At 46.5% G+C, this 27199-nt stretch overlaps 1 long non-coding RNA gene across 1 annotated transcript in view; it reads left to right on the plus strand.

Annotated features, from left to right (window-relative positions):
* Positions 1–9867, plus strand: part of LOC135383410 (uncharacterized) — a 92323-nt gene extending 82456 nt beyond the window's left edge. Inside the window, exon 2 of the long non-coding RNA XR_010419858.1 lies at positions 9475–9867. This is a non-coding gene — a long non-coding RNA (uncharacterized LOC135383410). The remainder of the gene's footprint in view (positions 1–9474) is intronic.
* The last annotated feature ends 17332 nt before the right edge of the window (positions 9868–27199 follow it).

Here is a 27199-nt window from a genome sequence, read left to right on the forward strand (position 1 = left end):
ACGGTGTGTGTTTATTATTCAGTTATTAAGTTTTTCTTCTTTTTCTTTCCTTTCTTATCCTTCCTTTTTTAATAGCAAGCCGACCTCTGCAGAGGCGTCGGAAGTCTTTCACGGCAAGGGGGGGGGGGGAGCCCTAACCTAACCCAACCCAATCCAACCTAACCTAACCTAGAGGAGAGCACTATGGTGCATGTAGTGCTACACGGATTGAGAAGTGTGGCAAATACAAAAATGGAAGCCATTAACGCGCTCACTTGAATTGACTCGTCGAAGCAATCCGATGGCGCACCCCAACCAGTGGGCTGTCACTGCCCACTGCCGCTCCCCTCGGTTTTCTCCGAGTCTCAGGACTCGTGAACTGCATGTTACGTTGTGCCTAGTGTTTAGTTTGTTTTCTTTCTTTCTTTTATTTTCCTTTCTTTTTGTTTTCCCCGTTTCTCTTTTTTCTTTTTCCTTCCTTTTTTCGATTCCCTCTTTTTTTTTTTCTTCCTTTTCTTTTTCGTTTCCCCCCTTTTTTTCGAATAGCAAGCCGGCTCTTTGCCTGGCTAACCTTTCCTTTCTTTTTTTCTTAATAAACATACCCCCCCCCCCCCCCCCGATGGCGGTGGAGGTTCTAATGCTAATAGGGAAGACCATCTTGCGTTCTTGATTACCTTGAGGCGAAAAAGAAATTGGCATTAGAGCAGCAGGAACTGAAATACTTGTTGATGGTTTCATTAATTCCGGTAAGACAAATTTATAAAAGTGTAAGCAAACAGTGGCGTATTTCTTTACTTTTTATTTTTGTTCTCGTCAAAAGTTCAATGATTTCGTCTGCAAATGGTCATTATTGCTGCATAAGTTAAAAATTCGTGCCGACGACTCGTCGGTACGATTTTTTAACTTATCCAGATGAATAGTTGGAATAAAAAAGGCAAGAATATGTAGAAGGCGTGACTTCTCGTATAGTACTGGTCACATCCAGGTCTTCTTGATGATGCCGGTTTTCAGGCGCCAAAACTCTCAATTCTCTCCTTCACGCAACAATCGCTGGGTGCCGCGTCTGTCAGTTCGAATCGAAACTAGGGTTGCAGGATAGGCATTGCTGTAGTGAAATTATCCCGGAATCACCCCGTCTACATCGCAAACAGGAATAGAATGGTGGGAACTGTTTAGGAATGGAATAGGAATGACACATGGTGGTAATAATTCGTGGCTTTACGTCGCGAGACAACCCTGATCATGAGCGACGCGGTTAGTGGTCGGTCATTGTCTTTGCCCACCTGAGGGTTCTTTAACGTGCGCCGAAAGACACATGGTAGCAGGGTTGCGGAGTTGCCACTCCGGAGTCGGAATGATTCCGGAATCATTCCAGACTTATCATAGCTTGCAATTGAATTGGAATGGAATGGCGGGAACTGTCCTAGTAATGGAATTGGAATGGAATTAGGGCTTTTTTCGCAGGAATGGAATTGGAATGGAATGGTCTGGGTGCTCCGATGGTAGCCTTGATTTCAACCCACTGCTTTCTGCCCTCGCGCCCTTTGCAACGCACTGCACCTGCACAGGGTCAAGAGCGAAATAATATTGTTGAATATTCGGCATGTATAAACGGGGCTTCCTTTCTGCTTCATTTCGAAAATAATAATACAGGGAAGCTCTCTGCGGTCACCCTGAACTCCGCGCAGCTTCAGGAGACGTAGAACTAGTATTTTCCACAGTTTCGCATATTATGACTGCGCAGCGAAGTTGGGTATCAGGCACATCTTTCCAGCACCTCATGTTTGTGAACCGGAACACACGATATCACTGATCAGCAAGATTGCTTACATGTCCGAATTTAAAAAAAAAGTTGTATCATCGCAATTACTAGTGCATCGATGTTGTTGTGATATTAGGAACCTCTCCGCACTTAGTCTTTGTGCTTTTTCTGTGCTGGGTAATGCCAACCTCCTCTAACACTTCAGGGCTACCTAGTACAGTTACCGGTCCTTCTTCTTCTTCTTTTTTAAATTATTGATGGAATTAAAGGAATGGCATGGGGTTGCCAAGCCATTCCAGGAGTGGGAAATGACCAGAGCTTTCCATTCCGAGGAATTGAAAGGAATATAATTTTCACAAATCTCCATTCCTCGGAATGGAATTGGAATGGAATGGGTGACCCCATTCCGCAACCCTGCGTGGTAGTGATCGGAGGAATGGAATGGCCCTAACATTTATCAGAAGGGATTGTGGAATTAGTGTTTCCACAAAAAGGGCAGATGTTTTTTGAAGAAAGCAGCATGCTCCTATATGGACCTCGATTAGTCTTATTCTGTTTGTCGTCCCCCAGGGATGCACGATCCAAATCACACACGTGTATTTGCTTTGGAGATATGGCTCTGACGACTTTTGCAGCCCCAGCCCCATCTTCTTTAAGATAGCGTGCTCTCAATATCAGTCGGTAGTGGTAACCTCGATGAAAATTGTGAAAAGGGAATACCACTGCAGCAGGGGCGTCATATAACAAAGATTTCTGCTTTTTTGCACTTGTAAAAGTGCAATTTGACTTCTACATAACCCAGAGAAGTAGGTAATGCGATAACCGCAGCTCTGAATTATGTAAGCTCTCGGCTCATTTCCGGGTTCTCGCCCAGTACCGTAAGAGGCACGCGGGTCTTGCGAAAAGTGGGGGGCGTCACCCCCCTAGTTTTTGGTTGGGGGCGGCCGCCCCCCTGCCCTCACCTTCCGACGCCCATGGACCTCTGTCTGGCTGACCTTTCCTTCATCCAGTTTTGGTTTCAGAGTGAAGTAAGCAGAGCTTCCACACCTCAGCTTACGCCACGAGGTTGTGCGAACCAGATAAACGCGATTGAGGGTTGTTTAAAGATACAGAAAATAATCAATAGGTTTTGCCTCGAACGATGCCACGAGCCGGGGATGGCGCACGAGGGCCCGGACCTCTTCAGGGGCCCGCACGACCCAATGCCCGTCGTAATCATATAAAGAAGAAATACTAATAATTGGACTGTGTTATCGAGACGTAAGGAGGGGACCCGGGCATTATACCCATCCCCGGGGTCTGTAATTTCTCTGGTCGGCCCTGTGTGCGCGCCTGTTTGTGTGCGTGCGTTGTGTGTGTGCGCGTGCGCGCACCAAACTTAGGAAAAACGAAAACTGCGATAAAAGCGAATTCCACCTGACTTCACGCTTAATTTGTTTTCTCGGCAACGAATGGACATAGAGACTTGAAACAACAGTCTTCGTCGCCTAGAGACATCGGCCAACAACATATAATTTTTCAAGAAAAATCTGAGACCACGTCTGGACCAACCTGCCTGATCTTATGTGGAATCACCACCGGCAAAAGTTCGCCGAAGGTTGGGTTAAGTTCAAGAGAGAATAAAAAAATGAAGAAAGCGGCACTCATTACGAGAGCGGTTACTCCAGATCACTTAGAAAAACAAAAATGGCTAACTACAATAAGATCAATGAATGACAGAGACACTCAGTCAGTCACTCACACAGAGAGTCACACCAAGCTATATCTAAAAAGGTAGCAAAGGCGGGAAAAATACGAAATCTGACCCGGCAACCCTGATATTTTGATGCGCGAGCGAAACTGGGCGTTGCGAGGAGATATTCGAATGTAAACAACTTTTTTTTTACATCGATGAGATAAGTTAGGTGTGTACTAATCACTTACTCGGTTATTCAATATAGGAAAAAGTACCTCTTTGCCTGCTCATGCGCACGTCAAAGTCGTGCAAAGTAAGCGAGTTTCCGCATCCTGCTGCTCTCAGGGGTGGAACCACTGATCTCTATGTATAAAGGCTTGATCGCGCATAGGAGAGGGGCGCGTGTGAGAGAGGTGCGGCAACCGGCCGCCATGTTGGAGGGCGCACTGGCGCCACTCACTCGGCCACTATAGGGCCGACTGACGACAGGGTGACTGACAGTGTCTGCTACAGTGTGTGTGGACAGTGTGTGTGAGTGACTGACTGAGTGTCTTTGTCAATCATTGGTTTTATTGTAGTTAGCCATTTTTGTTTTCCTTAGTGATCTGGAGTAGCGGGCTCTCGTAATGAGTGCCTATTTCTCCATTTTTTTCTTTTCTTATCAACTCAGCTTTTTAAAAAGGTGAAGCAATCCACACGGCATTATCACAGATGTTCCAGATGAAGTAACCCTCATTGCCTCTCCAGTGCCGCCTTGTTGTGACCTACATTCACTTGTGATCTGCATGTGAAAGTCACAGGTGCAGATTGTATATTGAGAGTTATTGCTTGTGGTACCATGTCATACCAGCGACATATGTAAAAAAACGACGACGACGAAGTTGTATCGCGGACCACACGCATCTTCCATTCGGTTCGTGACCATTAAAGAAGCACAACGTCTGTGACCAGTTGTCCGATTGCTTACAACATATACTGCATAGTGCACTCCCACAGATTGTAGAGTTTTGTTGCAGTCTTTCTTGTAATCCAAACTTGAGCAGGACCCTCAGGAGGTCATGAGTGCACCACACAATGTCTTGTAGTGTGTATGGCCTTGTGTATGCTGATTGCGGATCCTGTAAACGTCAGGCTACCACTCACAAGCCTCTCAATGTTCGCACGGGTTGTCATACGTTACTATGGGCTATTTGTCATTAAACTTGTTACCAGTGCACTCTTACATGAACTGTTCTCTGTCTTGTATTTCATTGCTCTCTTCAGTGGGCTACTTCTATGGTCAAGCAGGCGATCCATTGGCCTTCGAACAACTGTTCGACGTCGCGATGGAAGTAAAGGAAAACGAAGCGCGTGCGGGGTGAGGGGAAAGTAAAGCAAACGGAAGTGCGTGACATGTGAACCGACGTCACAACCGACGTCAACTGTGTCCTCACCGGATGTCATGAGTGAGGTCACAATTGTAGTTGTCCGCACAACGGATGGGTGGCGCTGACCGTCAAAACTTGGCGTAGATTTGAAGACGCAGGGCCTTATGGGAGTATCGCTACCCTTTTACACATACCTTCATCACACTGTGGTCATCGATGCGTGGATGTCGCAAAATGAGCTACAAAGGACAAACGGGTAAAAATGAACCTATTTGTCTGTTGCGCTCCGAAAGGTGATGCAGTGCCATCTGCCAGGTGAAGAAAATAAGAGTGAACTCTTTCTTCGACGCACTTTTGCCGTTTGCGACATTGCTCGCAAAATAATTGGTTTCGGTCTCTAGTATCTCGGTTAGGTGTCTCCGTTAGGTAAAACACCCTGTATGTTCGTGCTGCCTTCTACGCCCCTTTAAGGACAACTCGTTATTCCTTTTTTATGTATTCGGACATTTAGAGTGAATTCATCATCTGCCCTCTTGGCCCTTGTACGCGAGCGACTCATCGGGACATGTAATGCGGGGGGGGGGGGGGGGGGATGTCGCATCCTCGGGGTAATTTTAATTTATGCGAAGAGGTAAGGCACATTTTAGTGGTGGCAGTTTAATTAAGAGAATGTGTTACGGAACGGAACTTTCTTTCTCTTCTGTTTAATCAAGAGAATTAAGAACGTGTTGCCGCCGCATCCGGAGGATATGGGAAGCCGCCTGGCTCAAGCCTTACTACCAACCATGCCCCATATTTAAGAATGGGCTCTTCTGTTCGTTGACCCTTCGAGTGCTCACTTGAGTTGCCTATCGTGTGCTCATTGTGCTAGGATCACCCATTTTTGTTCGTTTCGGACAGAGGCGTTCGAAAGAATGGATTGCACGATATTCGCGCCGGTAATTCGTCTGGTCTGTAATTAAATTTGCTTTATTTCCATTCTATCGGGCTTATGTGAACGTAACCATATAAGTGCCTAGTACACATACTGTGCGCTTGCATAGCCAGATATAGTACACAAAATAATATTAGCAAAATAATTATTAAAATATATAATTAATATAATTATTATAAGTTTTTTTTTCAACGTGGATAATATCCATGTACTCATGTCAGCTAATTTTGCAGTGCGCATCACGACGACAAGGACAGCGAGCGCTATAAATTCCCTTTAAGGAACCTAAGGTATAGCTGAAGGGTAGTTTCATTTTAAATCGAACAACGTGTGAAAGTCGTATTTTTTAATTCGACCAGAAAAAATATATGTTAGAGGACAGTTCAAACGACGCAAATCACGCCACGTGCGACGCTTGTGCGTGGAGTAGTTTCCGCGTAGGAGAGGGGGAAAGTCGGAGGCTGCTTGGGCGCGCTTTCTTCTGGACCGACTTTGACGGGATCTAGCACCGCTGACTTTACGTCTAGGAACTGGAGGATTTTTATGATTATAGGCTGCACCATAGACACTCTCGACAGCTACCCACAGAACTCTGAGAGCCACAGATTTTCTGTTAAAAAATGCCAAACTTGGCGTAAACGTTCAAAAAGGCCAAACTTTGTTACCAATTTTCGTCATGACGGAACGTCTGAGAACATCGAGCTTAGTGTCATTCGATAGGACGTTGAAAGAGCTTTCGTGCTGTATAGAATTCATTTTTCTCAGCCCAGTTGTTTCTATGTTATTAACTTGAGAATCACACATGGTAGGCGAAAATTGCCAATGTTGCATCTCAATTTTCTCAAAAATGCCATCTTCGATTTCTTTGATTATTTTTCAAATGGTGGCGTCATTTCTGTACTTTAGACGTCAAGTGAGACAATCTTTTATTTTTGCCTGAGAGACGCGCACCGATTTTTTTTTTTTTTTGTCAGGCAGGGTGCACGAGGCTGCGGCCTTGCGCGCCCCACCCACGAGCACGTGACCTTCAACCTCTTCTTTGCTATATGTGTCCCGTTGACGGAGAAATCAATGACCACACTGCGTGAGGTTGTTGTAGTGTCCCGGGAGCATCACTTTATGTTTACCCAATGGTCTCTCAGTTCCCTCAGGCTCATTCAAACCGTGGGAGAGTACATGAGTTGCCTGTTCGCGCTTGACGAGAAGCCCCAGTTCGACGAACATACCGACAAAGCAGTGAGAAGAAACGAAGCACTTCGTAGAGATCTTTATCCACTGGTAACATCTTAGCTTTTGTTTCAGGTTGCCGCCACTCCCTCAGGCAGTGTGAAAGGCACATCCTTTTCATTGGTAAAAGAACGAAAACCGAAAGTTTCGAAAAACGTAAAATGTGCCCATTGCGAGACCCCTGCAGGTGGTGGCTGCCACCATTGGATTAGCATCATCCGACAGCTTTAGACTTGACCTTTCACATGATATAAAGTGACTGGGTTCAAGCGCATTCTTTGTCCGCCTAGTATCGCAAAACCACGAGTGGTACGCGAAAATTTTGCATGTTCGGTCTTAATTATTTCTAAAAAGCCGGAATATTTTTCACGATTTATACCACAGGGGCAGAATTATGCCGGTACTTTGCGATGCTGGTAAAGTACCTTTTCTCCTTTTGATTGAGACGTAGGGCTACCTTTCCGCGGAGCGATTTTTCCACACAATGGCGCTCTTCGAATGTTTACGAGCGCGTTTTGCTTCGTAGTCTGCTTTGTAATTTAATGCCCAGGTGTTGCATTATGTACTTATTTTGCACTTATGGTACGTATGTTTATTTTTTCCTTTGGAGACGCAGGGCAATACTTTCGTGGGCGACTTGAACTTGCTATTACGCACTTTCATGGGAGTCGCACGCACCACGTGTGCGTATACGCACTTGCGCATATTCACTATTCTCCCGCACATGTGTTTGAGGCAATGCACATACGCACGCTATGAGGCTGTCGTGCGAGTTCATATTAAGAAGGCAGAACTACGGCCACAGGGGACAGAAAGTTACAACACCTGAGAATACAAATTTGTGGTCGCGCAGTTGCAGACGCCTCTTAACTTAGGCGCAATAAGTGATAGTTCCGAAGGTGTGCATGCTCGCTTTAATTAGTTTTATGCTCCGTAGGGTTATTTCGGAACCACGACGGGTGGCACAAAACCCGTAAGGCCGCTGTGATGACAGTTGCTGCTCTCAAGTATAACACGTTCGCCCTCACCGAGATGTGTCAGTGTCACCGTGGGAATCAAAATTTCCGACAGAACAACGCACAACTAAAATCCCTCGTTTCCGGTAGCCGTAGGTACCTTAAACCCTCGGTGTGGTCTTCAGTAGTCCTTCTGGCATCCATGCGCTTGAACCCATTCACCTTATATCATGTGAAAGAACATGTGTAAAGCTATCGGATGATGCTAATCCAATGGTAGCAGCCACCACCTGCAGGGATCTCGCAATGGGCACATTTTACGTTGTTCGAAACTTCCGTTCTTCGTTCTTTTACCAATGAAAAGGATGTGACTTTCACACTTCCTGGGGGACTGGTGGCAACCTGAAACAAAAGCTAAGATGTTACCAGTGGATAAAGATCTCCACGAAGCGCTTCGTTTCTTCTCACTGCTTTGTCGGTATGTTCGTCGAACTGGGGCTTCTCGTCAAGGGCGCACAGGCAACTCATGTACTCTCCCACGGTTTGAATGAGCCTGAGGGAACTGAGAGACCATTGGGTAAACGTAAAGTGATGCTCCGGGGACACTACAACAAGCTCACGCAGTGTGGTCATTGATTTCTCCGTCAACGGGACACATATAGCAAAGAAGAGGTTGAAGGTCGCGTGCTCGTGGGTGGGGCGCGCAAGGCCGCAGCCTCGTGCACCCTGCCTGACAAAAGAAATCGCTGCGCGTCTCTCAGGTAAAAATAAAAGATTGTCTCACTTGACGTCTAAAGTACAGACGTGACGCCACCTTTCGAAAAATAATCAAAGAAATCGAAGATGGCATTTTTGAGAAAATTGAGATGCAACATTGGCAATTTTCGCCTACCATGTGTGATTCTCAAGTTAATAACACAGAAACAACTGGGCTGAGAAAAATGAATTCTATACAGCAAGAAAGCTCTTTCAACGTCCTATCGAACGGCACTAAGCTGGATGTTCTCAGACGTTCCGTTATGAAGAAAATTAGTAACAAAGTTTGGCCTTTTTGAACGTTTTCGCCAAGTTTGGCATTTTTTAACAGAAAATCTGTGGCTCTCAGAGTTCCGTGGGTAACTGTCGACAGTGTCTATGGTGCAGCCTATAATCACAAAAAAACTCCAGTTCCTAGACATAAAATTAGCGGTGCTAGATCCCGTCAAAATCGGTCCAGAAGAAAGCGTGCTCAAGCAGCCTCAGACTTTCCCCCTCTCCTACGCGGAAACTACTACACGCACGACCGTCGCACGTGGCGCGATTTGTGTCGTTTGAGCTGTCCTCTAACATATATTTTTTCTGGGCGAATTAAAAAATACGACTTTCACACGTTGTTCGATTTAAAATGAAACTACCCTGAAGTGAGTCTCAACGAAAGCAAAACAGGTACTGAAGTAGTGTGGCAAACAAAATTATAAAAGGTCTCAGGGCACTAGCAAATTATGGTAACGCTCGTGGCACCTTCCATTGCTGCTGTTCCACACGCATCTCTCCGAAGTAATCTAAATCTTTCCCCTTTATTCTTTCTCACGTAGAACATGTCTTTCTTTGGACTAACCTGACTGAGCTGGCGAACCTTGAGTGGCGGGACATGAGCCTAAAGGAGCATGGAAACGGTGTTCAGGCTGTCTAAAAACCGCTCGTATTTCGTGAAATGGCTCATGATAAACATATACGAACGGCTCAAACAAGTTCCAGTACAAAGCGATTTAATTGTAAAAAATGCTGCCGCGGCGGGAAGTTTCCGGATTCCATCTCCAGGCCACTCCTCCGGTCCTGCGACGTCGCACCCGCAATGGCCCTTATTCCCTGCGAAAAATTCGTCTGCTCTCGACAGAGCGAAGTGCTATACTTGTTCGCTGCTATTCATTCTAGGATATCAAACAGGAAATAAACGTTTTGAAAATGGTATCTGTTTACCGACGGCACGTTACGGTGGTTCTTGTGTGGTTCTTTTATCATCATTGTGTGTGTCTACGAGTAGGTAGTACATACCGTACGTACGTCGCCATCGTCCTCTCATATGTGGCGGTGTTCAATGTGGCTCTTTGCGGCTTGATGCGTCTAAGACCTTTCACCAGCACCACCACCACCTAGGGGAGCCAGCGTGCCAGCAAGAAGTAGGTGGCTTGCTTTGATTCAACGTGAGGCTGTTCAACCTGGCACTGAACTCCGAATATGCAGTCTACATTTCAATGAGATTGACTATAAGTCACCACCGTGCGTAGCGAAATCCGTCGACGCCGACTTCCGAATCTATCTGAACCGATGTGTTGCACCGTTGCTAAATGTACCTGACGCGAGTGAGCAATGCAAACGGCAAAGAATGATCACCTGCACTAATATCGAAGTTGCTGCACAAGACAGATCGACCGTTTCGGACTCCATGTGATCTTATCGGAAGAAGCGTCTGTCAGCGAAACTGAGAAACGCAACGCTCAGATCTCCGCAGCGTCGTTGACCGATCCCTCCTCTGAGTGGACTCAGGTGCATCGTCACATCGTGACGCGAGTTCTCTTGGCTTGTCACGTGGCCTCCGCAGAAAAGCGGAGAGGTTCGCGCGGACGGGGGAATCAAACGTCTGCCGTGGGCGCAAAATGTTCGCTGGCGCAGTATTTATTGTGCAAAAATACAATACAGTGGTGACACATTTGGACGTGATCTAAAAGAGAACTTTCTTTCTCCCCACTTACCATGCTCCTTTAAACTCTCACGAGACGTTGCTTCCTTCTTGTTGAAAAGCCTGTCCTCTGAGGTGAGCGGGGGGTGTACCTCGAAATAAAGTGATCGAAAGCCCCGCAGCAAACTAAACTACGGGAAATAAACGTTATTTGACTATATAAAATGCACAGTCTCGCGCGGGAAAGTGCCAACAACAAACTTAGACGAACCTGGACAGAAAAATGCACACACCAAACTTGGACTAACCTAAATGAACCAACGTGGTGTACCGTCGTGTCTGCCTCGATAAGCCTAACGGCCGCTAAAATGTGTTTTTTGTACGCTAAAAACACTTGGAACTTGGACAGACATCGAAAATTCGTGAATTTGGGTGGTTAAATAGCAGACTTGTGCACGTTACTAAAAAAAAGTAATTGATTACCGTTACTGTTACCCTGTACGAAAAAGTAATTTTTTACCGTTACAAATTACTCGCCGGAAAAGTAATAAAGTAACGTCTAGAAAAGTAACGCCTTACTTTGCCAATTGCTTTCGATACCTGAGGAAAAAAAGTACAAACAGAAGTGTCTGAATGCCGTCGTGCATAACAGCGAGCACTGCAAGCTGCAAGGCACCGAGAAATTGCATGAGTTAAACCTCAGAGCTGACAGAAATTTTGCTTGAGGGAGGCACTGCAAGCATTTGAACAAGATTTTTTTTTGTGACCTTTCTCTCCACTGCTCTGAACATGCCAGATATCTAGGCCACTGTGACAAGTCATTGCAAATCGTCGACATCGTTGTGACATCGACAGTATTCCACACGAGACTGACAGGAGCTCATAAATGCACAAGAGTCGCAATAGGTTATCGGGGTCGAGCGTTCTGTTTTCTCTGTGCATCTCGCATAGTGAGAGAAGACAAAAGAGTTCCAACTGGGACTCCCACAAAATCCTACACTGTTAAAACAGAGGGGAGGGGGGAGGGGTCGAGGTAGCTTGCCGTTGTTGGCCGCACTCAAGAAGGCATCGTCACGACTATAGCAAAAAAAAAAAAGGAAAGTGGGAGAGGGGAGTTGAGGACTTCAAAGTGATGCATAGGCAGGATGACCGATACTGATGGGACGGAAGCACACTGTAGGTGAGAGGTGCACTAGAGTGGTCTTTCTGCTAGGCCAGTTTCTTGAAGAAAGCGCACGAGGCCGCGAGTTTTTGAAAGTCGTTCCGCACAAGAACCTTCGGGGAAGAGGACGTCCGTCAGTATCCCAGGCCTGGCGTGGGGAAAATGAGTTTCCCGCATAGTATGGTATGCACGGCATTCTGTCAGGATATGCGCGATAGTCTCCAGATGATTACAGTGTCCGCAACTGGAGTCCTCCCTGGAGTCGATCTTGAACAGTTGCGAGCTCCTGAACGCAGATCCCGTGCGTAATCGATGGAGCATTGTCTGCATTTCACGGGGAAGATCTTTCGTGGGAAGAAACAACAACTTTATTTTCGGCCTTGGAGAGTGGGGAGTTTCATCGCAACAGGCGATACTCTACCCCATTGCTGGGTGGAATGGGGGGAATAAAATAACGAGCCCCTTCACAATAACGATCGAAGTCCGATGGTGTCCAGAAATGTCAGAAGAGCTTTGAGCGCAGAGCGTTGCTGGGCTGGATTGGGCCAGGGACCAAGCAATTTCGGTAGAGAGAAAGGGCGAGAGTCCAGCTGACGAAGAGACTCGGAGAGTGTGGTTCGGGAAGGTTCGTAGTGAGGGCAATGAAGAAGAATGTGCTCCAGATCCTCAAGAGCACCACAGTGGCAGCAGGTGGGAGAATCAATTTGTCTCAAGCGGTAACGCCACTGAGCTGTAAAGGCCACATCGAGGCGCATGCGGTGGATTAATGCAGCATCCTGACTAGATGTGTTTCGTGGCATGCGGAAAGCGAGCGTGGGATCAACTCTGTTCAACATAGAGGGGGGAAGAATGTCGGTTGTCCGTTGGCGGGAAGCCAGGGGTGTCACTAGACGTCGCAGAATTGAACGGCGGTCTCCTCTGAGCAGAACAATACGGGTCCGGTTCCGATACGAGAGTGCTGCTTCTGCGGCGCTGTCGGCCTGCTCGTTCCCCACGACACCACAATGGGCTGGAACCCACTGGAGAACTAGCCTGTGGCCTGCGGCGTAGATAGTGTGGTAAGCCATTAACACGTCTGTGACTAGGGGTGCGGATGGGCCTCGTATGGAATTTTCAATTGCTTGAAGTGCAGATTTGGAGTCTGTAAAGACTGCCCATTCCCGGGGTGGAAAATCAGCGATGTGTTGTAGAAAGAAAATGATGGCATAGAGTTCCGCAGCTGTGGAGGAGGTTGGATGTGAAAGGCGTCTTCCGTGCACGACGCCTGCGGATGGAATGACGAAGGCTGAGGCGGACTTGTTTTTTCGGGATGCGCCATCAGTATATGCTGCCGTAAACGTAGAAAATTTCTCGTCTACCAGAGCATGAAAATGGGCTCGGAGGACTTGAGGGGGGACCTGATCTCTTCTTTGCAGAAGGTTTGGGAGGCGTACAAAAGTGGGCGGTACCGGTAGAGACCAGGGGGCTTCCGGCGGTATAGTGTCCTTAGTTATGAAGCCAGTGAGAGTCTGGCGTGTCCTCTGCGCTACACGATAGAAGTCGCTTCCAGGGCGGTATTGAATTTTCCTGAGTAGCAGGTGGCGGGGAATGTGAGCACGCAAACGGAGGTAGTGCCGAGCCGTTTCCCGTTCACGGAGAACTTCAATCGGGAGCTCACCAGCTTCAGCCAGTACTTGCCGTGTTTCAGCCATTCTTGGAACTCCGAGGCATCGACGAAGGCTTCGAGCAAACAGGGACCGAAGTGTATTTAATGAAGTTGTTGATGTCGTGTTGGTATCGTTGATGATATTTCGTGGGAAGAGAGGGTCATTGATCCTGCATGATGTCCTGTATGCCAGGATGACGCACCTCAACCAGCTGTTTGACGACCATGTGCCTGTCAGTGTCGGCCGGGACTGGTAAGGATGGGCTGCAGCTATAGTGTGCTGAGGAAGCTAGCTGGTCCGCTCGTTCATTGCCTCTGATGCCGACATGAGACGGGATCCACTGGAGCGTAAGCTCACCTCCGGTTAGCCTATGCTGGGCACACGACCTCCTTATACATCGGGCTAGGATGCTACCACACATGGGGTTCATTACGTTGTTGAGGGCACTTCTGTAGTCCGTAAGCAAAACGGCCTTAGTTATTCCGGTGACTTGAACCGCAGCAGCTGCGTGTAACAAGGCCAGGAGTTCGGCCGTCGTAGATGAGATTGGATAACGAACTGATTTCCCTTGCCAGGCCATGATCATTGACGGGACGTAGTACGCGCTGGTAGCGCTCTCGGAACGGTGGTCAATGGAGCCATCCGTGAACACCAGAGTATGTGTGTGATAGACGTCGCTTATCAGGTTCTCAGCCGCCATCCTGGCCACCAGGGGGTTGGACTCGCTCTTCTTCCGTAGACCCGGGATGTGAAGCTTTGTTGTGGGCACGAACTGCCGCCACGGCGGCGTAGGCGGACTAGCTGGGAGCCGAGGAAGAGTCCCCCCCCCCCCCCCCCTCTGTTGGCTAGAGAGCTGGTGGCACTAGCCAGGCGTCCTAGGGATGTGTGCGTCCTTTGTTCGAGGTTGGTGAAAAGGGAACGCTTGTTGATAGATGTTGATGCATTATCCAGAAACTGGAGTCCTTTGAGCTCAGAGTGGACACTAACAGGCTTTTCCTTAGCTTCCAGGTACGTTTGGGTGACGCTAAGAAGGTTGAGAGACCAAGCGCAGTTCTTATTCCGGCGCGATGAAGGCGTTCAAGGGCCTGCCATTGTGTGGGCGCGAGGTCTACGTATGGCGCCACGTAGAGAATGCGTGACAAGATCAGGGCTTTGTGAAGGGTGAGCAATGACCGCGCATTGCAGCCCCATGATTTACCGCTGATTCTGCGAAGCAGGTTGAGCGTTTTCTTTCCCTTGCAGATAGTCTCGTTCACTTGCTTAGACCAGCGCAGTGTGGTATCGATGGTTACACCAAGATATTTACATGACGCGCATCTTGGGATGGCAGTGTTGTTAATGCTGAGGCTTGAGAAGTCTTTGCACACGTACTTTTCACGGGAAATGCAGATCATGCATTTTGTAATCGATTCAAAGTAATCGATTACTTGGTAATTGATTACTCAAAATTGCAATTGAATTACTCAAAAAATTACTTGGCCAGAAAAGTAATCGATTACGTTACAAATTACTCAAAAAAGTAATTGATTACTAGTAACGCAATTCCCCGTTACGTACAACTCTGTTAAATAGTGATAAAGTGTTTTTAAACACGGCATATACCATCTTACGAAGCAATCGAGCATTCCCCTTCGCTTTCCTTGTTTCGAGAACGAGAATTTCCAGATCGGGGATTACGTACCCGGGAATATTGAGGTCCACCCGTGAGCAGGATTCGAAAGTCGACCCTTCTGTTTTGAAATGAGATGCCTCACTACATTGCTATGCTATGTACCCGGGCCTGTTTTCTACTTCTTTAATATATGTGGGACAACAATGGTTCAGGCATATCCTAAGACTTCCTACGTACACGCCAACCAGTTATAGCACTGAATGGTGTCAAGTACTGGCGACAATACTTCGTTGTTGATTGATTGGCAAAAGAAAAAAAAAATCATAGACGCAGCGAGTACTTTCTACACCTTTACGAAAACTGTCCCATGAACAACGGCGCACTTCACCCTGGTGAAACTTGATGCGCGACTTCAACGTACAATTCATCTTGCCTGCAAACATAAACGTGTCCAGGGACATTTGTACAGTAGAAGGCACCCGTAAGAACCTGATAGAATAAAGGTACACAAAATTGGTATCTTTGAAAGCCCTTTAGAAGACCTCCCAAAAGAACACAGCATTTCCACTGGATATGCTGTGGGCCGAAGATGCCCCAGATGACGTGGGCCAAAACAGGTCGTCCTGTCGCATGGGCTCACACGATGATTTCTATTCGATATGAACGCTGTAGAGACAGGATGCAGTTTCTGAATTTGATGTCGGGGACGGCACGTAACTTGTCGCACATACAAAAGCTTCGCCATTAAAATGCATTACACACTCGAGCGTGCGAGAATACGGACAAACCGCGTGTTTTGCCAAACCTAATTAGTAATAATTGGTTGTTTATGTCGCGAGACAACTGAGATTATGAGCGACGCCACAGCGGTCGGTCTGTGGATTGCTTTTGCCCACCTGAGGGTTCTTTAACGTGCGATGAAAGCTCATCACACGGCACCCCGTATTTAACGTCCCTCGCGGACGACGGCGTGTCTAAGCAACTTGTACCCTGCCACCAAGTTGCTGGCGTCCTCGCCCACGGCCGTGTTCGAACCCGCGACCTCGGGATCAGAAGGCGAACACGCTACCGACTGAGCCACCGAGGCCGGTTTTACCAAGCCTGTACACTTGTCAATAACCTGTCAATATCACGAATCTGCGATATCCAGTATGCCGTTATATATGGATGTGTTGGAAAAGCATGCCTCCGCATGCGCTGCCACTCGGCAGCGAAGGCTAGGAAAGTCAACAAAATGACTCTGGCGTTGTTGCCCACGGGTCCAATCATACAGCACTATAGTGTTGTCGAAGTTCACCCACGCAGCAGAAGGGCACGCAGAACGCATCACATCTTGCACAACCAATTTCACGCTTGTCTTATCTGCACAGAAGAATGCGAAATCATCGTGGTTCTTTTTTTTTTTAAGGCTTGTATGAATAGGCTGCTGCATACATTGAACCAATGCAGTGTAGCTCATGCATATATCCATGCTTACAGCTCCGAAAAAGACTGCACGCGAAATCGCTTCGTCGTGTGGATCCCAGGCCACATGTGCTTCGTTCTTTGCCACAAGTGCAAGGTAGTGACCACTTCCTTCACGCACACACTCATATGAAACTTGTCTACTGTTAACACCAACAAAAAATACACCAATGTCTGCGAGTAAGAAAAGACTGCGTGTATATGTTTCATAAGTGGAATGTTCGTGTGACAGCGATGTAAGGCACGTGTGCCACATCCAGCAACGGAAAATAAAGGCGACGCGAAAGATTTCATCAAGCGAATCTTTTGGAGATTTCGATTCGCTTTGTTTAACTCTTTGAAGAACAAAAAATGTTATGTTTAATTGACTGAGTCGTTTAATGATATAATTGTTTATAATGTCCTGTAGAACACAAAAATGCAGTTAGAAAAAATATGTGGTATACTGGTTACAGTATACGGTGGTCAACACCATTGACCACCGTGCAGCAAGGGGCTACAAATCTTCAAAAAGTGGTAGAGCGCAAAACAATGTTTTTTTCATGCACAAGGCAACACAGCAGGTGATGCACACCTGATGATGTTGAGGGGATGACCTTGCTTTTGCGCTGCAGTTAGCATATCGTCGAGGGATACACGGCGCCGGCTGGTGTTTCGTACCTGTGAGATGGACAGCGGTATCAACGTGTAGTCTCGCTCGTTTGTTTTCGTTTGTTAAAATGTTTGTTTAGCAATCAACTTGTTCGACGGCACTGCCTGTCTGAGACTGATGCGTCTGGTAAATGGTTTCCGGATGCAGACGAGCTGTCGTCCAGTCTATAAGACTGCAGGTGGGATCCTCGTCAACGTTAGCACCGTCCGAACAGTTTCCTGGGTCTGAGGGGATGTCCTGAATTATATGGAGACACCGTGTATTCTAGCGCACTGACGCACCTGCGAAAACTAACAACACCCGTTCCGCGTATTAGTGACCCCTTCGAGCACGGTGGTTCCTCCAGTTGACCACCCGTTTTTCTCAAGATGCACCAAAAGTCCGCGCTGAATCAGGCCGATAGCATATTCAACGGAACGTAGACATGTGATGAAACAAATTAACGGTGTGCCACGAGATTCTTACCTCGTTTTCTCTAAGAAGACGACCACGAGAATGGAGCGCCCTCAATGATACACTGCTTCTTCACAAAAACGAAGCAGCAGCTCTTACGTCGCGCGCTCCGATGTGGCGACACCTTGTGCCGATGCCAATGACTATTGCAAAGCAGCGGGCAAGTGGTCGACGAACAGAACCACCATGCAGCAATGGGGAAAATATTTTTCATGCTTGAAAGAGTTAACGCAGAACTGTTACACAGGGTATGGCTGTTTTCAATATGATGGCGTAACGCTAAGGCCTTACTCACCGATGAATAAAACGAGACTTTGTTAACATCTTCGGTATTGGAGATTCTGCACTTCCTGAACTCCTGTTTTCGGAGGGTAACTTCATTTAAACGATTATGCAGTTTTACAAGGCAGCTGATGTTTACAAGAAGCACCCGGGATATATCGAAGAAACGGAGAGAGTATACCAACAGTAGCACATTATTACATCAGCAGCGAGAACTACAAGGTCGCAAGACGCGACGGCATATTCCCAGACAAGGTCCCAAGCACCACAATGTGCTGAAAAAAAAATTGCATACTGTGGACGGATAGGTGAAGCTTGTTTTCATTGTGAATAGACGTGTAAAGACAAAAAAATTCAGTGACGATTTAGCGGTAAATGCGAGAAAAATGCATTAGGATTGGGCGCGTTAAGCAGGCTCCCGAGCGCCATATCCTGGGTTCTTAGGGGAATGAACCCTTGGTGTCTCCACTTAATTGTGTTTGTGAGGCTATCCGGAAGCCGAGCGCCAGTGACGCTGAGCGTGCGCCACCTATCCAGCTTTTTTCTGTCGTCTGCTTTTAAGTAAACATAGCAGTAAACCATAGTAGTCCTCTGGAATCGTATCACTATTCACCGCCGACATCCGATGATTCCGGGAACACAAAAAGCATGGGCGGTTGCAACGTGTTGGAACGGTTGCGCCATTTCGAAAGACAGTACACTGGAACATCCGTCACGCTCCGGAACTGGCCCCGCTCTTCCCCAGCGTTCTCCGACTACGAAGAAGGGGTGCGCAGGGTGCACCCGGGAACGTGCACCGGAAGTTACTTTGGAGGTGTTAAGTGATCCCCTGAAAGAGGGAACGTTCCCGGAGCACGAACCTAACGCGCCCATTAGGCGCGTTTTCCGGTCTATACTTGACCTCCGGGTGTCCACTTCCGGCCTAAACCCGACTTGCGGTTGTCCCCTTTCCGTCTATAAATGACTTCCGGTATCCACTTCCGGTCCAACTCGACTTCCGGTTGTCCACTTCCGGTCTAACCTGACTTCCGGTTCAGCACTTTCAACTACTATATGTAAGACCATTTACTTAACTTTTAATTAGCCTCAATTACTTTCAATTACCCGTTAATTACCGAAGTAGCCGCAGGTTACCTGAGGTATTCTTGAATTGCATTTAATTCCCTTTAATTTCGTTTACTTTTAATTACTCTGAATTTCCCTTTAATTGAGGCTAATTACCTTTAATCCCATTTGAACTTTCTCATAATTACATATGTCTTACATTCATTATTTAGACTCAACTTTCTTGCTTGAATTACCTTTAATTACCTCTAATTACCTACCTTTAATTACTATTGCCTCTTATTCTTAATTACCTTCAACTACTTCAATTTCATATCAGGAACTTTTATTTAATTTACCTCTTGTATCCCCTTTACATTACCATTTATACCTGTGCCTCGGTGAGGCTTTACACCATCGCACACACATACAGGGTGTCCAAGCAAAGTGTGAACATATTTTTAAATATATATATATATATATATATATCACTTTTTCCGAGATGACATCAGTTGCAATATAGCATATGCTGAAGGGCACTCCTTAGGAGGGCATTAGCAAACTCCTAAGACAATGTCTTAATTAACTTTCAATAATTAACTTTTTAATTATAAAAGCTACGAAGTTGTCCCAATAAGAACATCTGTTCCTTTCCGTCACCCGATATCGTAGCCGTTTTCAGAACAAAAATTCGTTCGGTAGACCGTCCGCAAAAAATTCGTGAAGGAACACCGTTTTTTTCTTTATTTTTGTTCATTGCGCATCTTCGGAGACGCGTATTTCCTTCACCCACAATGTGACAGGGTAAAGGAGCACAGTGTTGCCTCATGCGTCGAAGATGAGCTTTAACTTGCAGAAACAAAACAAAAACAAATGTATCGGGTGACTATCGAAGCTGCCCTTATTTTGTGTTGCATTTTCTGTTTTCTTTTAAGCTTGTTCCAGGATGCAAGAGGTGATAGGGTGCTCTTTCCCCTTCTCACATTAGGAATGAAGGAAATACGCGTCTCTGAAGATGCGCAATGAACAATAAAAAAAAAAACGGTGTTCCTTCACGAATTTTTTGCGGACGATCTACCGAACGGATTTCTGTTCTGAAAACGGCTGTGATATCTGGTGACGGAAAGGGACATTCTTATTGGGACAACTTCGTAGCTTTTATAATTAAAAAGGTAATTATTGAAAGTTAATTAAGACATTGTCTTAGGAGTTTGCTAATGCCCTCCTAAGGAGTGCCCTTCAGCATATGCTATATTGCAATTGATTTCATCTCAGAAAAAGTGATATATATATATATATATATTTAAAAATATGTTCACACTTTGCTTGGACATCCTGTATACAGGGTGTCTTTTTTTTTCGATAGAGATTTTTCATGAAGAAACTATAAGGGCTATAGGCATCCTCTTTTCACTTCTATCATCTCTGGGCCGCGGACGTTCTTGGCCATCTGTGATATCGTAGCCCCTTTCAGAACAAAAATCCGTTCGATAGATCGTCCGCAACAGACTCGTGAAGGAACACCATTTTTTCTTTATTTTGTTCATTGCGCATCTTCGGAGACGGTCTTTCCTTCACCACGAACGTGAGAGGGTGAAGGAACGCAGTGCCGCCTCATCCGTCGAAGATGAGCTTTAACTTGCGGAATCAAAACAAAAACAAACGTTGAAAGATGAAAGATGGTGGCTTTGTATGTATTTGTCCCTTCTATGTTGTTCCAGCCTGAGAACATCAGTTCTTTCATGTAAAAAAAAACAAAAAAAAATGTATCGGGGGACGCTATCGGACCTGCCCTTATCTTGGGTTGCATTTTCTGTTTTCTTTTAATCGTTTTCCAGTATGCAAAAGGCGATAGTGTGCTCTTTCACCTTCTCACATTGGGGTGAAGGAAAGACGCGTCTCCGAAGATGCGCAATGGACAAAATAAAGAAAAATGTGTTCCTCCACAAATTTTTTGCGGACGATCTATCGAACAGATTTTTCTTCTGAAAACGGCTACTATATCAGGTGACCGAAGGGAACAGATGTTCTCAATTGGTACAACTTCGTAGCTTTTATGATTACAAAGTCAATTAACGATTTTTAGGTAATTAGTCATTCGACAGTTGAGCAACAGATGGCCAAGAACGTCCGCCGGCCCAGAGATATTAGAGGTGAAAACAGCATGTCTATAGCCCTTATAATTTTTTATGAAAAATCTATATAAAAAAAACAACCTGTATATATATATTAGGGAAAAAATAGCCGGAGCTCTTTGGGTGCACGCATAACATATGTTGTTTTATGGTTGACTGGTTAGATGAGTCACAAAATTAGTGAGCCCATCTTCCTTATCGTTTTAGCCTACCACTCCCTATCTCCTTAATTTACTGATTTGCTTTATTTTCCCCAACCAATTCAACAACTGAGGCCAGTTCTAAAACTCTGCCCCATTGCTTTTGCACTTGAGTGTAACGCTGTATCGTGTGCTTCAGAAGAGCGCCAAAAAGTGCTCAAACGTCGCCACGCCAGTACTGGACAGCCGTTTCGACTTTATTGAAAATGCTGGAAATCACCCTACCTCTCATTCAAATGCGCCAATACGTCGTCTAAACTTATCTTAGATTATATTATCACACAGTTCAGTCTTAAAATTGCACACTTATGTTCACAGTACGTCATTCAACTATTCAACATAATTATACATCATTTACACTTCCGAATAAGTTACATAATCGAACATGTATACCTTCCAACATATGCACATCCACTTTGCACCTACTCATACATTCCAACATATGTACACTTTACACCTACTCATACAATCATATTACACTTTACATCTGTACCACCATTGTGGGGTGTGGTAATCTGTACACGTGCATTTACACGTTACATCTTTACACTTGCATGAAGACATACAATCTAGGCTTGCATGACCCACATGTCAAGACACAGTGGTTACATTTTCATTACAATTCTCCCATTAAGTCTCAGAAATAACTGCCAGTGTGCTTTCCATTTTCTTTTAAAATTCTTACGGCCTAACGAGTCTAATTCCCTCTGTAAATGCGTTTGAAGTTCAATGCGGCGTGCTTCATCCTTACATAATAGTTTTATAACTCCTACTCTCATACAAAGCAGAAGCATGCTCTCTTCCACACACAAATTCATTAACGCCGTCAAGGGTTCCGCCAAGTATTTCCAAAGTATCTTGTAAAACTCGGCCTTATTGGGCCATCATCAGCAGTACCCAGGCAGGCAACGTTTGAGCGGATGGCGTCAGAAGGTGACGTAGCACGTGATTCCTCAGTCAGGGTGTGCTAACTCACAACTGAAAGCCCAGTGCAAAGCCAGTGATGTATATTAGGGAAAAAATAGCCGGAGCTCTTTGGCTGCACGCATAGCATATGTTTGAAAGTGCTCAAACGTCGCCACGCCAGTACTGGACAGCTGTTTCACGTGACGCTGATCGAGAGAGAAGACAATGGGAGAGTTTTCTTCTCCCTCCTCGTTTTTTTCTCGAAGGTCGGAGCGTTCGGAAGATATGTCACGTGGAGCTCCGCTAAAGCAGTGCAAAAAGTGAGCCCCACGGAAGACGCGAATGGTAACAACGTTGCCAGATGAGAGCCGTGCGCTCCGTCGGATCTTGACGTCACAGTTCTCAAAAATAAAAATTAATTTTCTCTAGCCTTCGTGTCGCGTAGAGCCAAAATATTTTTCAAGAATGTTAAGTGAGACAAGAAGATTTCAGTAACATAACTTTGGTTGGATTCTGAAGGCACGAGATTTAGTCCGTAGTGTCACTTTGACAAGATGTTAGGTTGAAGCCAAAGAGCCGTCGCTAGCCTTCATGCGGACGGCACAATCTTTTGGGCACAACATGAGGCACTCCATACTACGTATTTTGCCCACTCGCCATTACCGCCACACATTAGTGCGCGACAGTATTCGGCGACCAGCATCTGCAGCTACTGCCAAGCTGTGTTAGCACACCGCGGCTCACAGCACTGGTGTTTGACGTCCTCAGGGAGTATACGTCTGCTATCACACAGGGTCAGAACATGAACTCGCAGCGGATCCCATGTCACTGGGGCGTCCCTGAGAATGAAGCTGCAAACCTAGTTGCGAGACGGGCTCATGTGGCACGTGGTGTACCGACGAGCACTGCGTATTTTACCCAAGCGGGGTAAACAGGGACTCTTCTAAACATAAACAGGCAATAGCCCTGAGAGTTCTAGATTGCGACGAAACCGTTACGAAGCCTGGCCATATTTTGTAGCAACGACCCATGAAACAACACAATGATGGAAGGAAGAGAAGGAACGAGCAAGCGACTGCACCGAATAACCGATTTTCAATTCCCAGCTTACATTCCAGCACTTTGGTGACACTCGCTTCTTTCAAGCGATCGATGATTTCAAAAGGACGTGCGACGTGACCGATGTCAATTTCGCCCTGACAACGGAGTTTCGCCACCGCTTTAGGGCCATTATAGGCATTTTTCGATGTTTAATATGAGTTTTAGGCATCTACGCCAAAACAGGCATGAAGGCCAGAATTGGCATTTATATGCACTATCAAATCGATACACGAGGTTCCCCAGCACCTAGTTCGTGCTCCTCGATTGAAAATGTACTATTAGAACCACACGAAAAAATAGGCATTTGCCTAGGAATCCAGGGTCTAGCCAGGGTTTAAGCAATGCTTCCTTCTTTCCTCTTGCTCCTCTCCGCCGGTTTTTGACAATATAAGTTGGATGGCCATAATAAATATATTTGCTGTGTCCGAGGATATGTGTGTGTTGTCCCCTATTTTGTCCGTTTTCCTTCATTATGTCCGAAACCACAGACTATCGCGAACTTCACAAACATGTCCATTCAGATGGTGGTGATGGTGAAAGGGCTCGCCGTTGTCGGCCTCACAGAGGTGGGCAACGTCACGACTGGCTGGGAATACGGGTCCTGGGCCGACTTCTCAGGGAACTGTGCCGACATATGTCTGAAAGCGTCTAAGGAAAACCCAGGAAAAAGCCTAGACAGCATAGCTGGCACCGGGATTCGAACCCGGGTACCTCTCAGTCTCGCACGTTCTTCAGAAACTGATCCTCAGACTCTGCGTTGGCTAGTGCAAATGCCGCGAACGCGAATTCGTTCCAAGTACACACGTCTAGGACCGTTTACATCTCATGGGCACGGCTTCGTGCTCGCGTAGTTGTTCCTTCTTCCACCTTCGCCTCTTGGCCATGGGGCTTCCCGGCGGTTAGGAAACGCGGCTTCGCGTTCCTTAACTTTCGAATATGCTTGGCTTCATCTCATCACAACCGCTTTGCGTTCAGTGACTGTTGCGTCACCTTGTCTTCGTACAGCCAATGTGCGTTCGGCCGCTTGTTAATTCACTGGATGTGCTATGCCTTTCGCGTGCTGCAGCGGAGCCTCCCTATCTGCGGTCGGCGTACAACTCTACACTGACAGCGCTGGCATCACGCTTTCTGTTTTCTTTTCTTTTTTTTGCTCTCCGATTCGCTCTCCAAATAAAATTTCAGTAACCACGCCGCGGCCTTGTTCCTCATACAGCTATAGCCGTAAAAAGCACCGCTCTACATCACATACACGGGTACTGTAAGGCACCCTGCCAGCCAGTGCCATGTGCTTGACCTTTGAGTACACTGTGCTGCTTGGGTTGTTGGTGAACAGAAATCGGCGAGAGATGCGTGTTCCTGCACAAGATATTGATCACGATATAACACAGCCAGCTGATGACGCATGGCAACAATCCTGTCACCCTTCCCAGGTCCCGGGCATCTACCCAGGTATCAGCAATCCACGGTCAATTCCTTGTTCACTGTGTAATACGATTGCCCTCAGAAGTGTCCACCTTGTGGGAAACACTATTTCTCATGTCCAAAGGCTTGGACATTCGCCCACGATGTGCTGGCAGACGATTATGCTGCGCCCAAGTACCCAGCTGGTCGCTACATGGTCAGAACACTTTCGGGTGAGCTTCTCAGCAAATTCCAGCAAATTAATTCCTTGTTGCGGCCGAATTCGTCTCTTAAAAAAATCAGTGCTAGCGCCGCGAAGCAACTGCGGCTATGAGTGGCGTACAGACGTGGACAGATGATACTGAGAGGGTAGCAGGAAGGAGTAGAAGTCAGGGGGTTACTGCGCGTCGTGGGCCGACTTCAGGGGGAATTGTGGTGGCATTCTTCTGGAAAGTATGCCGGAAAACCCAGGAAAAACCTCAGACCACTGCCTGTGCCGGGATTCGAACCCACATCACCTTCTAGTCTCGGCGTGGAAAGCGATCGCCCTTGCCACTATGTCACGGTAGCTGCTGGTCGAATTCGTCTCAGTAGCTTAGCTACATATCAGTCTGCAAGCTTTTAATGGGCAGTCCTTACCTACTGTAGGAAAGTTCTGTCTGAATTGGCATCATCAGTGATAGCCAGTTTTCCTTAGAATTTGTGCTTTGTAAGCGTTGTTCTCGGAGACAAACATAGACGGAGAGAAGGAGAAGGAGAGACAAACAAAGATTTTGACGAGGTACTTGCTCCATTCAACCGAATTGTGTGTTTGCCTGGAACGTACAGCATACTTTTGAAAGACAAAGCTGTTCCATGTATCACACACATAAAGAAATTATGATAAGATGGGGCTGATGTCGGTCAGCAGGCTGAGCCCGGACCCAGTGCCAATCGTAGATAATGAAAGATGATTGTGGAGATGGCAGTTCAGGTGACTAAAGCATGGTGGAGAGGCCGGTTGGTGACAGAAACTCACAAACGTGACGGAGACCTTGATACATATTAGCGGGACTAGACCAGGGGCCCAATACCTTGCCGAGGGTAAAAGGGTGGTGGTGGACTGCATGTATCCTGTGCTGCAACACCTCGCGTTCCCGCTGGTAAACGGGCCAGTCCATAAGTAGATGGTGTAGGTCAGCGCGTCTGCACGGACTGCAACTTCACAAAACCCCCTGCCCCGAACCAGGCCCGTCATCTTCAACTTATCGTTATCCCGTAACGCGCGTTAGATGGCGCATGGTGGCGGTGACTGAACTGCTTGCCATAGTCGGCCACATTCAGGCGCGCAACGTCATGGCTATCGGATATGAGTTTCGTGCGTCCTGGTTTGACTTCACAGGGAACAAAGCCGACATTTGTCTTCAAGCGTCTAAGGAAACCCCAGTGCGTTAAAAACGCTCGCCGTTGTCGGCTTCACACAGGTGGGCAAACGTCACTACTAACGCTCTAGACGGAGTGGGGGTCGGGGGCCGACTTCTAAGGAAACTGTGCCGACATATGCCTGACAGCGTCTGAGAAAAACTCACGAAAACCCCAGCCGGGATTCGGACCCGGGTACCTCCACATGGCCAGCGCGTTGTTCATGTACCTATATGTGGCCAGCGCGCTAACCACTGAGCTACGCGAGCTAGTACGCGTTAAATTCATCACTTCGACAGTGATTCGCCATGAGCTCCGTGCGAGGTCCAATCGCAACGTTTATTTGAAATCCGTGCTGAAAATGTCCTGGCCAATATCACGTATTGGCCAGGACGATGTTCACGTGCCACCGCGTGACGTTTGAAGGGCGTCTACTTTAAAAATAACCATAACGCTTGCTATGTGCTTGCTTAAGACCGGAGCCTAGGGCTGCACAAATAAATATATGTTACAGCATAACGAATTTCATGATTCAGTCTAGTAAGCTGGCGGGGCAAACACCAGCAATAACCTAAAGGAAAAGGGAAAGTATCCGCACTACAAATGACGTACGTTATTTCTGTGATATCCTGCCGTGCACAATATAGGCCGTGAGATCACGCTTCCATGTTCGGTGTGCGCCACGAAACACGAACTAAGGAGGCCATTATTATAATTCAACAAAACGAACCCTGCATGTTACGTCTTAGAAAGGTGGGGTTTCCGTCATCAATCATTAAAAATCAATCGTGCATGACTAAATGGCTTAAAATCAAATTTTAAAATTAAACAGCTTAAAAATTTCTTCTGTAGTATAAGCCGCTTAATGAACGGCGTTTAAATATGAACTGAGCACGATAAAGCAAACGGCTCAGAGAGCTTTCATCCCCTGATGGTTTTTATCTGTTGTTTCTTCTCACGCAGCTTGTTCATTTGTGTCTGTCAGAGACGACGGCGTAAATTCGGTACCCGTGTGCGTAGTTTGAGGGAGTACACACCCGACAATACAGTACTTTTTGACACGTGCTTCTGACATAAGAACTGGCAGTTGAACCCGGTAAAAATTGGAAATTTCGGATAAACGGAACATTAGGACATTTGGTTCGTTTTCTTCCTGTGCGCGTAATTATAAACATCTTGCG

Source organism: Ornithodoros turicata, chromosome 2, assembly GCF_037126465.1.
Source record: "Ornithodoros turicata isolate Travis chromosome 2, ASM3712646v1, whole genome shotgun sequence".
NCBI lineage: Eukaryota > Metazoa > Arthropoda > Arachnida > Ixodida > Argasidae > Ornithodoros > Ornithodoros turicata.